The sequence below is a fragment of the Nicotiana tabacum genome, chromosome 6, assembly GCF_000715075.1.
Source record: "Nicotiana tabacum cultivar K326 chromosome 6, ASM71507v2, whole genome shotgun sequence".
NCBI lineage: Eukaryota > Viridiplantae > Streptophyta > Magnoliopsida > Solanales > Solanaceae > Nicotiana > Nicotiana tabacum.
In genome coordinates this window covers 41,925,842-41,936,457 of record NC_134085.1, presented here as the reverse complement: position 1 = coordinate 41,936,457, position 10,616 = coordinate 41,925,842, and positions in this window count along the sequence as shown.

Sequence of the window (10,616 nt, the reverse complement as noted above, 5' to 3'; positions counted from 1 at the left end):
ATTGCATAACAAGTGATAATTCTCTTATATTCCTAATGTCCTATATATTGTTCTCTGTGGGATTCGACCCCGACTCATAGTTGGATATATTATATTGAATGCAACCGTATCCATTTACTTTTTAGTAGTGTATTTAGATGCCATCAAAATTGTCGCCGTTGCCTGCGAACAATTTGACGTAATTTAGGTTGTTTCAGAAATAAGTGTAAGTGCTTTGGTCCAAACTTATGAATAATTGTGTAATTATTTTTTTTACCTTGGTCTATTTTTCTTGTTTGTTTCTTGCTTATTTTCTTAGTTTTGAAAAATGGCATCATTTAATAAAAATTGGTCGGATGGTAGTTATTCATACTTTGATGACCCTTGCCCTTATTGTGGAGGACCACACTTGTGGCAAAATTGTTTAAATTCTCTCGGGTGTGGATTGTGCGCACAATCTCAAACCCATGAGTGGAGTATTTGTGATAAGTGTGGTCGTCAAAATGGTCATTGGGAGTATTGTGCTTATTTGTCCTTCCCTTCCCCAAACCCCGCTATGATGATTCTACTTTTAGTGATGAAAATGATAGGGATATGGAGGTGGAAGAAGTTGAGTATGGTCAAAATGGAGAGTTCAAGCTCATGTTAGAATACCTAATTGAAGGAGGAAACAAAGAACAAAGTGCGTTGGAGGAGCTTTTGGAAAATAGTCTCCAAAATGACTTGGCACTTGAAAGGTTGCACTCACAAATGGGAGAAATGCTTGAAGCTTTAGAGGTCCAAAAATCCTCGGAAGTTAATGATAGCCAAGAATTTTTCTTAGATGTGGAAGCTGAAAATCCTTCCTTGGCGCTTGATCAAAACCAAGAAGAACTATCAAATGCTCAAAATGAGAAGATGATGCTCATGTTGAATACCATTCTTGCAAATGAGGAGAAGCACAACTTTGCACTCGAGGACTTGAAACAAAGCTTGACTCATAATGATGAACATATCCACACTTTGGAAGATCAAATGAAAATATTGGTTGAGGCTCACTATGCCCACCAACTTGAGAGTGTTGAAGGAAGTCAAGAAGAGTCCGATTTTGAGGAAGAAAGTGAGCTCTACTTTGAGGAATCAAGAATTGAACATCCGCCAACCGACTCCATGAGTGTTAGTGATGCCAAGAAAAATATGGATTTAGAGTCAACCGGTGTAAATGAAAATTTGGTTGAGACTGACTCTAGTCCGGGGGATAAAGAGGATGTCAAAATCCGGGAAAAATTGCAATTTGGAGGGTTGATGTCACATTCCAAGCATTTTTCAACATTGGAATTGTGTGGTAAAATGGGAATTGAACTACACGAGTCAATGAGGGATTGCGAGGAGGAAAGATAAAGGCCATACATTTTACAATTTGAGGGAGAAGACACAATGACATTCCTCATATGAAAGCCAAGAAATGTAAAATGAAGAAATTGAGGTTTGGCTTGATCATCAACTTACCACCCCCCACCGCTCATGGTCACAAGCTTGATTCCAAGCTAGGTACTCAGTTCATATCATCTAAGTGGCGAGAAAAGTGGTAAAGTTAACTTGTATCGTGCCACGACGTTAAATGCAACGTTTGGTGGGAGGCAACCCATCGTTTTCAAAATTTTTAGTCATTTTTTTTGAAATTTTATTTTTTACAATAGCTTAGTATATTATTTTGAACTAATCTGCCAAGTTTCACATTTGTTGGAGTTGATTTGAGCAGGTTGCATGGTCCGGGCAGTCCAAACCAGTAGCTGCAAAAAATTGTAGAAAAATGCAAAGCATCGTGATCGCATGAATAGGCATGCGTTCGCAGAGAATAGGAATTTTCTTACTCTACGCGATCGCAGAAATGCGATTGAGATCGCGACAATTTGGAAGATTCATGCTACGCGAACGCAATATATTCCACGCGATCACGGTTAACTAGTAAGTTTTTAATTTCAAAACCACTTGAAGGAATGACCCACACCCACTTTCATCCAAACAAAGAACAAGCATTCTCCTGCTCCCCTAACCCATGAAACAGTCCCAAATCACTCTTGCTTCAATTCCATTGCATCACTCCTTCATTATCCTCAAAGTATGTCAATTTCTCCCTTAATGCTCAGTTTTGCTTTTAATTATTATGGTAAATTAGTGGAAGGGCAGCCCTATTTTCAAATTTTAGGGCTTGAATTTTTGTTTACTTTGTCAAATGACATTGTGAGTTTCTTTGTGTGCTTGCTTGCTGTGAGAGATTGAGAGATGCTTTGTGAAATTTTGGTGTAAAAATCCACGGGTTGATGGTGATAACTTGCTGAGAAAATTGGGGTGCACAACCTGCTCACTGAAATGCCCAAACGAACTCTTTCTGGGTGAAGAAGAAGACCCTCACGATCGCAATACCTCATTCTGCAATCGCGTAGGTCTGAATCCGCTGAGTGCCAAAAATTGTACATCGCGATCGTGTAAATGCTTCTGCGATCGCGTAGCTTTGCTGCTGCTTTCTTCTTTGCGGTCACATGACGAGTTCTGCGATCGCGATTCACTGATGCCCAGGCAGAAAAATAGTGTCTTCATCATTTCTGATCCTAAGGCTTTCTAACCTGTTTCTTTGGCCAAAATACCTCTAAATGCAGTGTTTTAAGTGTCCATATGGTTATTTGACATGTATACTCTTTTTGTAGGTACTTTGAGCTATAAAATGGATCCGACAACAAATGAAAATGTGCAACAATATGTCGAACAAGTTTCCAAAAAGGAGTACTTTGATCGGGACATATTCTCATCATTACGCTATTCCTGCCGCTATGACAAACAACTGTGTAGAAGTATGATTAAGGAAAGAGGCATTATCTTGACTGACCTTGAAGGTCGATGGCCCAAGTTCCATGGAAGATTAATATCGAGTGGATGGATTTGCTTTGCGGAAGAGCCACGAAAAGCCAATCATGAAGTGATAAGAGAATTTTATGCAAATGATGTAGAGACCGACTTCAAGAATGATTTGGTTGTCATTGTGAGGGGCAAACAAGTCCGTTTTGATTCAAAGCTGATAACTGCACATTATAATCTTCCAAATTCTGATAACCAGGTGTACAGGGATCTATCTAAAGACTTGGCACACAGTGGTTTGTAGATCATTTGTATAGTGGAAAGATGCCGAACTGGATAAAAAATACTCAAGGATCGAGTCTTCTGAATTCACTACTAAGGTAAAAACTTGGCTCTCCATTATCTGTGCTCGAGTCATGCCTTCCCGTAGTGAGACCGAGGTGACACTTGAGAAGGTAAGGGTGATTTGCGCAATCATAGAGGGCATTCCAGTGAATGTGGGACAACTCATTGTCGATGAGATAGCTGAGGTTGTTGCAGAGAGGACTAAGAGTCTATTCTTCCCATCCCTGATCACTCACTTATGCTATGAGGCTGGGGTGGAGAAGAGGCCTACAGCTTATTTTGATTAGTTGCTTTGGGGACAATGCAACACTTTAGGTTGGGGGTGACTCATATATGATGGATGTATGTGGAGCATGATCATATTTTTGATAACTTGCGTAGATTGGTTGACTTTGTAGTTTATTAGTTATAATTTGAAGTTTAATTCTAGCATGTTAGCATTAGTTGTGTGTGTGTGTGTGTATATATAGGTACTTTATTTACTTATAATAGTATTAAATAAAATCCTTGGTTTTTTTTCTACTGCGGTTCTTTTCCAAGGAATTTATTTGTATTGAACCGGGTGACTTTTTCCTATGATGGATGGCGTGACAACTTTCTTATGGGATTAGTCTTGTTTAGGTAAATATTGTTTTTAGTTAGTTTAGTAGATAGTAGTGAATAAAGTGGTTATTGAGTATAATCTTTTGTCCATAAACCAATATGTGGCTTGTTTGGTACCAACATAATTTAAACTTTGGCATATGAAGTTTTGATCTTCAAAATGAAAAATGATTGAAGTGATAATTCTTGTTGTGACTTTTAGGTTCTATATTTGGCTCTTTGATTCATTAAATAGTCTTTTAGGCTATATGTGATTTTCTTTGGGTTCATTGGTTTTAATTGGATTTTGGATTTATATGTCACTCGAGTTTGCATATTGTCACAACCCCAGATACCGGTCGTGATGGAGCCTATCACATTACTAGGCAAGTCAACTCAATCATCTAACCACAACCCTTTTTCCTTACAGTAAGCCATTTTCTAACACAGGTTTAAATACCAATTTTTCATCATAAGTGTTTAAAACAGCAAAATATATGCGGACGTTAATTAAACATAAAACTACACAGGCCCAAATATCTGGTGTCACGAGTCTAGAGCCTCTACTACATAACTGACTGTCTGATACAACATAAGTCTAGAAAAATGCGGAAAAGAACAAGATAAGAAAGAGAAAACAGGGCTGTGGATGCCATGCAGCTACTTTGAAATCTCCGACAACCTCTGGATCAGCTGAGGACCCTCACTCTGCCACTCGGACACCTGGATCTGCACACAAGGTGCAGGGAGTAATGTGAATACGCCAACTCAATAAGTAACTAAAGTAAATAAGGTCTGAAAGTAGTGACGAGCAGTTAAAATCATATAACTGAATAAACAACAGGATAACATGTCAACTTCACAGTTTAAAACTAGTTTCGTCATAAAATCATCAAATTTCAGTTTAAACACTTGAAATCATATACTTAGCAATTTTTTTTCCAACAGAGGCTTATTTTAAAGAAGAGTGAAATCAGTAAAAATATCATAACTGGGCCTCTCGGGCAAGGTATCACTCAGAATATGGCCTCTCGGGCAGCCTCTCAGTCACTCGTGACTCAACTCTCGTGACTCAACTCTCGTCATTCAATACTCACTCTCAGCACTCAGGCTCATTAATATCTCATAGTAATAAAAATCATAGTAACTATTACGGCGTGCAGCCTGATCCATAATTATAGTCGACTATGCTCACTAGGGGTGTACAGACTCCGGAAAGGCTCCTACAGCCCAAGCATCATATCGCTGCAACGCGCAGCCCGATCTAATATATATATATCGTTGTGGCGTGAAGCCCGATCCACATAAGTATCGTTGAGGCGTGCAACCCGATCTATAATATATACATATAATATCCTCACTATTAGGTTCTCAACCTCTCTCAGTCATTAACCTCACAGCCTCTCAGGAACAACAATAGAAATTAGGGAACTCAACGCAAACAGTCCTCACAATTAGAAGTGGAGTGATAAAACTAGTTTTAAATATTTAAACAGGTAAAACATGACTGAGGATAAGCTTTCAACAAGTAAAGTAAGGAAAAGCAGTAAAAATGCCCTTAAGGGTCTCAACAGGTCGGCACAAGGCCCCAAACATGGCATACAAACCATAATACAGTATAAATGACTAAAGTACAGAATAATATAAGATTCCAAATCAAATACATGGCTTAATAGTCGCCAGGTATGGACCAAGTCACAATCCCTACCGGTATACACTCGTCACCTAGCATGTGTGTCACCGCATTTATCAAAACAAGTCAAATACTGGGTTTTGTACCCTCAAATCTAGATTTATAATGGTTACATACCTCTAACCAAATACTACTCCGCGACGCATATGCCCCTCGAATCGGCCTCCACTCACGTCGAATCCATAAAAAATCAGAATCACGACGTCAAAATATGCTAAGGGAATGAAGCCCAAGCAAAAACAATCAAATAATACCAAAAATCCCGAAATTGGCCAAACCCGACCCCCGGGCCCACATATTGAAACTCGATAAAAATCACATCAATAAAATTCTTATCCTCCCACGAGTCCACACATACCAAGAACACTGAAATCGGAGTCCAAATGACCCCTCAAATTCCCATTTAAGGTCTCTTAATCTCAAGCCCTAATTCCTCAATTTTTGACTTAGATCCTAAGATTTATTAGGTAGCTTTCATAATAGAATCGTGTTTTAAGTCCAAAATTCTTACCTCCAAGTGATTCCCCTTGAATCCCTCTTCAATCTCCTTCAAATAGATCCAAAAATGACCAATAATGGAAGAAATAAACCCCATATTCGCGGACAAGACGACCTTTTAAACCTTCTACCCAGGCCTAAAAATCCTTCTTTGCGAACGCGGTCAAAGACTCGCGTTCGCAAAGCACAAAAATAACCTTGACCAATTTCCTCTTTCGTGACCGCGAGCACGATGCTTTGCTCAGGCTGGCCTTCGCGAACGCGATGAATTAAATCCACTGAAGCTCAACCGCTCATTTTCTTCTATGCGAACGTGACACTACCGCGCGAACGCGATGCACAAACACTTAGCCCTTCGCGAACGCGAAGGATTAAATTCCACCTTCCTCAACTGACTCTTCGCGAATGCGAGAGTCCACCCACGAACGTGAAGAGTAAAATACCTGCAACAGCTGAACAGAAATCTGCAACTTTTCTTTAACTCAAAATGGACTGTTCAACCCTCCGAAACTCACTCGAGGCCCCCGGGATCTCAACCAAAGGCACGAACATATCCCAAAATCTTATTCAAACTTGCACCAATCTTCAAAACACCTCAAACAACATCAAATCGACCAAAATACATCGGATTCAAGCCTAAGTTTCCAAAAACTTCTAAATTCCGCTTTTGATCAAAAACCCGACCAAACCACGTCCGAATGAGCTGAAATTTTGCACACAATCCCAAATGACACAACGGTCTACTGCAACTCTCGGAATTCCATTCGGACCCCTATATCAAAATCTCACCTATCAACCGGAAATCGCCAAAAATCTGATTTCGCCAATTCAAGCCTAAATCTACTCCGAATCTCCAAAACTCATTCCGATCATGCTCTTAAGGCCCAAATCACCTCCCGAAGCTAATCCAACCATCGGAACTCACATCTGAGCCATCTAACACACAAGTCAACATCCGATTGACTTTTCCAACTTAAACTCACTCTAAAGAGACTAACTATCTCAAACCTTACCAAATCCTTTCCTAAGTCGATCCGACCAACCCTATACCACATAACACGGATAAACAAAGCATAAAGAAGGAGAAATGGGGGAAACGGAGCGGTAACTCATGAGACGACTAGCCGGGTCATCACATCCTCCCTAACTTAAACAAACATTCGTCCCCGAACGAGTCAAGAAACATACCTGAAGCTTCAAACAAGTGAGGATATCTGCTCCGCATCTCCCGCTTGGTCTCCCAGGTAGCCTCCTCCATGGGCCAACCTCTCCACTACACTTTCACTGAAGCTATATCCTTTGACCTCAACTTTCGAACCTGACAACCCAAAAATAGCTACTGGCTCCACATCATAAGTCAAATCATCATCCAACTGAACCATGCTAAAATCCTAAACATGAGACGGGTCTCCAATATACTTCTGGAGCATAGAAACATGAAATACCGGATGCACACTCGACAAGCTGGGTGGCAAAGCAAGCTCATAAGCCACCTCCCCAATCCTCCGAAGCACCTCAAAAGGCCCAATGAACTGCAGACTCAATTTCCCCTTTTTCCCAAATCTCATAACACCCTTTATGGGTGAAACCTTCAACAGAACCTTCTCTCCAACCATGTAAGACACATCCCGAACCTTCCTGTCAGCATAACTCTTTTGCCTCGACTGTGTAGTACAAAGCTTCTCCTGAATTACCTTCATCTTTTCTAAAGCATCCTACACCAGGTCTGTCACCAATAGCCTAGCTTCATCGGGCTCGAACCAACCAACTTGAGATCTACACCGCCTCCTATACAAAGCCTCATACGGAGCCATCTGAATACTTGACTGGTAGTTGTTATTATAAGCAAACTCTGCAAGTAGTAGAAATTGATCCCATGACCCTCCGGAATCAATGACACAAGCACGCAACATGTCCTCCAATATCTGAATGGTGCGCTCGGATTGCCCGTCTGTCTAAGTGTGAAAAGTTGTGCTTAGCTCAACCTAAGTACCCAACTCTCGCTGCACAGACCTCCAAAACTGCAAAGTAAACTGACTGCCCCTATCTAAGATGATGGAATCTAGGACACCGTGCAAATGAACAATCTCCCGGATATAGATATCTGCCAACCGCTTTGAAGAATAGGTAGTACACACAGGAATGAAGTGTGCGGACTTGGTCAGCCGATCCGCAATCACCCAAATAGCATCGAACTTCCTCAAAGTCTGTGGAAGTCCAACAACAAAGTCCATAGTGATCCTCTCCCACTTCCACTCGGGAATATTCATCTGCTGAAGCAAGCCCCCGGTCTCTGGTGCCCATATTTCACTTGCTGACAATTGAGACACCGAGCTACAAATCAACACAATGTCTTTCTTCATTATTCTCCACCAATAATGCTATCTCAGATCCTGATACATCTTTACGGCACCTGGATGAATGGAATACCGCGAGCTATGGGCCTCCTCCAGAATCAACTCCCGAAGCCCATCCACATTGGGCTCACAAATCCGGCCCTGCATCCTCAACACCCCATCATCACCTATAGTCACATCCATGGCATCATCATGCTGAACTATGTCCTTAAGGACAAGCAAATGCGGATCACCATATTGGCGCTCTCTGATGCGATCATATAAGGAAGACCGAGAAACCACACAAGACAATACCCGATTGGGCACCGAAATATCTAATCTCACGAACCGATTGGCCAAGACCTGAACATCAACTATAAGAGGTCTCTCCCCAACTAGAATATATGCCAAACTCCCTATACTCACCGCCTTTCGATTCAAAGCATAGACCACCACATTAGCCTTCCTTGGATGGTACAATATAGTGATATTATAATCCTTAAGCAACTCCAACCATCTCCGCTGCCTCAAATTGAGATCCTTCTGTTTGAACAAGTGCTGGAGGCTACGATGATCAGTAAACACCTCACAAGACACACCATACAAGTAATGCCTCCAAATCTTCAACGCGTGAACTATGACAGCCAACTCCAAATCATGAACGGGGTAGTTCTTCTTATGGGGCTTCAACTGACGAGAAGCATAAGCAATAACTCTACCCTCATGCATCAAAACACAACCAATACCCACTCTCGAAGCATCACAATACACGGTATATGAACATGAAGCTGATGGAAAAACTAACACTAGAGCTGTGGTCAAAGTTGTCTTGAGCTTTTGAAAGCTCTCCTCACACTCGTCCGACCATACAAATGAAGCACCCTTCTGAGTCAACTTGGTCAAGAGCGATGCGATAGATGAGAACCCCTAAACAAACCAGCGATAATAGCCTGCCAAGCCAAGAAAGCTTCTAATCTCTGTGGCTGAGGACGGTCTGGGCCAACTCTGAACCGCCTTTATCTTCTTCGGATCAACCTGAATACCCTCGTTGGACACCACATGCCCTAAGAAAGCCACTGAACTGAGCCAAAACTCACACTTGGAGAATTTTGCATAAAGTTTCTACTCCCTCAATCTCTATAACACAACTCTCGAATGTTTTGCGTGCTCCTCCTAACTATGTGAATACACCAGAATATCATCAATGACGACTATGACAAATGAATCGAGATAAGGTTGGAACACGCGGTTCATCAAATACATGAACGCTACTGGGGCATTGGTCAGCCCAAAAAACATCACCAAGAACTCATAATGACCATATCGGGTCCTAAAAGTTGTCTTAAGAATATTCAAGTCCCTGATCTTCAACTGGTGATAACCTGAACAAAGATCAATCTTGGAGAACACTCTCGCTCCCTGAAGCTGGTCGAATAAATCATCAATGTGAAGCAAAGGATACTTGTTCTTAATTGTTACATTGTTCAATTGTCTATAATCAATGCACATTCTCATAGTGCCATCCTTCTTCTTCACAAATAGATCTGGAGCACCCCAAGGTGACACACTAGGTCAAATGAACCCTTTATCGAGGAGTTCTTAGAGCTGCTCTTTTAACTCTTTCAACTCCGCTGGTGCCATACGATACAATGGGATAGAAATGGGCTGAGTGCCCGGCACCAGGTCAATACCAAAATCAATATCCCTATCCGGTAGCATGCCCGATAGGTCTGCAGGAAACACATCGGGAAAATCCCTCACAACTCGGACAAAATCAATATTAGGAGTCTCAACACCGACATCCCTCACGAAGGCTAGATATGAAGAACATCCCTTCCCAACCATACGCTGGGTCTTCAAGAATAAGATCACTCTACTGGGAACATAATCAGTCAAACCTCGCCACTCAATCCGTGGCAAACCCGGTATAGCCAATATGACTGTCTTAGCATGACAGTCCAGAATAGCACGACACGGAGATAACCAGTCCATGCCAAAAATGATATCGAACTCCACCATACACAGTAATAAAAAATCCACTCGGGTCTCCAGACCCCCAATAGTCACCACACACGACCGGTACATACGATCTACAATAAAAGTATCGCCCACTGGAGTAGATACATGAACAGGTGAAACAAGAGACTTACGGGGCATATCCAGATAACAGGCAAAGTATGATGACACATAAGAAAAGGTGGAACTAGGATCAAATAATACAGATGCATCTCTGTGGCAGACTGAAACAATACCTGAAATCACGACATTTGAAGCACCAGCATCTAGTTTACCTAGGAGGGCATAGAAACGCGCCTGACCACTACCCGATCAACCTCCCCCTCTAGGGC